Here is a 5,000-nt window from a genome sequence, read left to right as displayed (position 1 = left end):
ACTTGTAGTACTACTAGTCTTTCTCTTCTCCATCTTCTCTTTCTTCTTCTTCTCCTTCTTCTTTTTCTTCTTCTTCTTCCTCCTCTTCTTCTTCCTCTTCTTTCTCTTTTTTGCTTCAATGGGTAACAACAACAAATAAGAAATGATTACTACTACTAGTACTACTACTGCTACTACTACTTTTTTTTTTTTTTTTTTTTATAATACGACCTCCATCCTATTGGAACTGTGTGGTGGAAACAGCAGGGTCTGTCTTCCACAGACACAGTTCATTGGCCCCTCTCCCGCCAATGACTGTGGTCGACGACCTTTTTATTTGTCTATTTGTTTATTTATTTTTAATAATGCCTAGTACAAAAGTTCATTTATCCTACTGTCAACCACTGTCTGCTCAAAATCCAGGTTTTGTATATGTGTTGATTTGGGTGGTGGGGACCTGGTACCTCTCAGGCATAGGAGGGCTGATCTTAGGAGTGAGAATGATAGTCTACATCTCATCCATGAAACAATGCTGCTTTTTGGTTGTTGTTTCTTTTCAGACATTACCTCAGCCAGCCGAGCGTAGAATGCCTTTGCTCTAGGACCCATCCCACCTGAAGTCGTAAAGGTTATAGGAGTGAATAAGCCCTGGTCTACATTCTGTATGCGCTCTTCGTACATCCTGATCTTCTCATACTCGTTCCGAGAGTGGGATGCCTCAATAGTTAGGTTGTTGTAACAGGGGGCCATCGGATAAAAAATTCGCATGTCAAAGAAAGCCAATTGTCCCCGTGTCCAGAAGCCTCTTGCGCTGATATCCACTCTTGCTTCATCTGATGTGTTGGACGTGCGGTATCTGAAGTTCTCCCCTCCTAGTGGTAGTAATGTTGGTTCGATAGTCACATCCTTGCACACCTCCTGAAGCATTTGGGCAGTGAGATCTCTTACCTCATCGTGTCGCATGCAAATGAATCCACCTTGCTTGCATATCATCGCATGGTCTGGAGTAAATTGTACACCACAGGAGCATCTGTTTGGCAGCCCTCCTAATGGCCATCCATACCTCAGGGCAATGGCATTCGTGAATTCTCTTTTGTTTAAGGTGAATCCCTTTGCCCTGATTGGTAGTGCTGTCAGCCAATTGGACGCCCCAACTTACTGCGGCATTGTTATCTTTCTTTTTATATAATTCGATAGCCGAGCTAGAAGTGCTTGAAGTTCCTCCTTCTGCCTCTCCTCCCTTCCCTTTGAAATGTTTCTTCTAATTTCCCTAATTTCCTCCATGATAGTCTCCTTCCGTTGATCTTTGTGACACGATGTTGTTTGTCAATGAGGACGTGAGTTTCATGGAGTTTTGGTGTTCTGTGTCGGCAAGGTTTAGCGGGTTGGAGATACCTAGCCCTCTCATTCTAGGTGGAAGTTCCATAAGTTTTCTTTCCTCTTCGTTTATTGTCCGTCCGTTGGTGATGGCCGATATTAGCTCGTTTCTGATGGTTTCTTCAAGGGGTCTTAGTAGGTCGGTGATGTTCGGTACCGTCCTTAATATGTAGTTCCACTTATGTTTCACACCATATATGAATGCGGCATATGCCGCCTGCGGTTCGGTCTTTGCAAAGTTGGCTAGAATCCTAACTTCCGCCACCCATTCGTTAACTTTCTTTTCAACATATTGCTTTTTAAAGGATTCTGAGCCGATCACTGCACCGAGATGTCTTTCCCCCTGTTTTGTTACCTTCACTTCACTGTTCTTAAAGAGGATTCTGCCATTGTTTAAGTACTCTGGGTTAACTATGAGGACAGATTTCTTTGCATTCGGAATGTAACCTAAGCCCGGGCCATGTGCCAACACCAGATCCCACCACTTTTTTAGGTCAGCTACTTTTCCTGCGCCCGTGAGATCATCTGCATATGCTACCTGTTTGACCCCGGTGTCCTCATATTGTATCTTCTGCTGCAGGTGCATAAGACCGAGCGCATACATTGCCATGGCCACCGGGTCTCCCTGAGTGGTGCCTTCCGCTGATTTGATGATCTCCACTTTCGTTTCTTTCTTCTCCGCCCTGCTGGTGACAAATAGGTTTGCAGGTTCTCTATATGTGTTCTCAACATACCTGGCCAATACTGGGCATTTAATTTGATGTTGTGTATGGTAGCCTCTCTATTTAAGTTGTTGAATGCGTTTGATGCATCGGTTAATAGGACTGCTTCGCAGTCTGGTTCCCCGAATATCTTTCTCATGGCGTGGACTGCAGCCTCGGAACCCGCCTGTTGCCCCGCGCACACCTGCAGGTTGCCAGCCGCTTCTCGCACCTCATCCATCGCGACTTCCATAATTGCTTTTCCTATTATTCTTCTTAGCACTTCGCCTATACCAATCGGGTGACAGCCAGGTTTCTTATCTAGCGGGATAAGTCTACATGCTGTGTATGCCTCCAGGTGCTGACTGCTACTACTACTACTACTACTACTACTACTACTACTACTACTACTACTACTACTACTACTACTACTACTACTACTACTACTACTACTACTACTACTACTACTACGAGTACTTGTAGCACTACTTGTCTTTCTCTTCTCTATCTTCTTCTCTTTCTTCTTCTTTTTCTTCTCCTTCTTTTTCTTCTTCCTCCTCCTCTTCTTCTTCCTCACATCTTCCTCTTCTTTCTCTTTTTTACTTCTATGGGTAACAACAACAAATAAGAAACGATTACTACTACTACTACTACTACTACTACTACTACTACTACTACTACTACTACTACTACTACTACTACTACTACTACTTTTTTTTTATATACGACCTCCATCCAATTGGAACTGTGTGGTGGAAGCAGCAGGGTCTGTCTTCCACAGACACAGTTCATTGGCCCCTCTCCCGCCAATGACTGTGGTCGACGACCTTTTTATTTGTCTATTTATTTATACTACTACTACGAGTACTTGTAGTACTACTAGTCTTTCCCTTCTCCATCTTCTTCTCTTTCTTCTTCTTCTTCTTCTTCTTCTTCTTCTTCTTCTTCTTCTTCTTTTTCTTCTTCTTCCTCCTCCTCTTCTTCTTCTTCTTCTTCTTCTTCTTCTTTTTCTTCTTCTTCCTCCTCCTCTTCTTCTTCCTCACATCTTCCTCTTCTTTCTCTTTTTTATTCTATGGGTAACAACAACAAATAAAAAACGATTACTATAACTACTACTACTACTACTACTACTACTACTACTACTACTACTACTACTACTACTACTACTACTACTACTACTACTACTACTACTACTACGAGTACTTGTAGTACTACTAGTCTTTCTCTTCTCCATCTTCTTCTCTTTCTTCTTCTTCTTCTCCTTCTTCTACTACTACTACTACTACTACTACTACTACTACTACTACTACTACTACTACTACTACTACTACTACTACTACTACTACTACTACTACTTTTTTTTTCTTTTTTTTTTCAATTTAAAATACGACCTCCATCCTATTGGAACTGTGTGGTGGAAGCAGCAGGGTCTGTCTTCCACAGACACAGTTCATTGGCCCCTCTCCCGCCAATGACTGTGGTCGACGACCCTTTTATTTGTCTATTTATTTATTTATTTTTAATAATGCCTAGTACAAAAGTTCATTTATCCTACTGTCAACCACCGTCTGCTCAAAATCCAGGTTTTGTATATGTGTTGATTTGGGCGGTGGGGACCTGGTACCTCTCAGGCACAAGAGGGCTGATCTTAGGAGTGAGAATGATAGTCTACATCTCATCCATGAAACAATGCTGCTTTTTGGTTGTTGTTTCTTTTCAGCCATTACCTCAGCCAGCCGAGCGTAGAATGCCTTTGCTCTAGGACCCATCCCTACTACTACTACTACTGCTACTACTACTACTACTACTACTACTACTACTACTACTACTACAAGTACTCGTACACATCTGATCTTCTCATGCTCGTTCCGAGAGTGGGATGCCTCAATAGTTAGGTTGCTGTAACAGGGGGCCATCGGATCAAATATTCGCATGTCAAAGAAAGCCAATTGTCCCCGTGTCCAGAGACCTCTTGCGCTGACATCCACTCTTGCTTCATCTGATGTGTTGGACGTGCGGTATCTGAAGTTCTCCCCTCCTAGTGGGAGTAATGTTGGTTCGATAGTCACATCCTTGCACACCTCCTGAAGCATTTGGGCAGTGAGATCTCTTACCTCATCGTGTCGCATGCAAATAAATCCACCTTGCTTGCATATCATTGCATGGTCTGTAGTAAATTGTACACCACAGGAGCATCTGTTAGGCAGCCCTCCTAATGGCCATCCATACCTCAGGGCAATGGCATCCGTGAATTCTCTTTTGTTTAGGGTGAATCCCTTTGCCCTGATTGGTAGTGCTGTCAGCCAATTAGACGCCCCAACTTCCTGCGCCATTGTTATCTTTCTTTTTATATAATTCGATAGCCGAGCTAGAAGTGCTTGAAGTTCCTCCTTCTGCCTCTCCTCCCTTCCCTTTGAAATGTTTCTTCTAATTTCCCTAACCTCCTCCATGATAGTCTCCTTCCGTTGATCTTGTGACACGATGTTGTTTGTCAATGAGGACGTGAGTTTCATGGAGTTTCGGTGTTCTGTGTCGGCAAGGTTTAGCGGGTTGGTGATACCTAGCCCTCCCAATCTAGGTGGAAGTTCCATCAGTTTTCTTTCCTCTTCGTTTATTGTCCGTCCGTTGGTGATGGCCGGTATTAGCTCGTTTCTAATGGTTTCTTCAAGGGGTCTTAGTAGGTCGGTGATGTTCGGTACCGTCCTTAATATGTAGTTCCACTTATGTTTCACACCATATATGAATGCGGCATATGCCGCCTGCGGTTCGGTCTTTGCAAAGTTGGCTAGAATCCTAACTTCCGCCACCCATTCGTTAACTTTCTTTTCAACATATTGCTTTTTAAAGGATTCTGAGCCGATCACTGCACCGAGATGTCTTTCCCCCTCCTTTGTTACCTTCACTTCACTGTTCTCAAAGAGGATTCTGGCATTGTTAAAGTAC

This window comes from Oratosquilla oratoria, chromosome 2 (genome assembly GCF_046742065.1).
Source record: "Oratosquilla oratoria isolate Oo_2021 chromosome 2, ASM4674206v1, whole genome shotgun sequence".
In the NCBI taxonomy this organism is placed as follows: Eukaryota; Metazoa; Arthropoda; class Malacostraca; order Stomatopoda; family Squillidae; genus Oratosquilla; species Oratosquilla oratoria.
The sequence above is the reverse complement of the archived record's forward strand: the minus strand, read 5'-3'. Positions refer to the sequence as shown.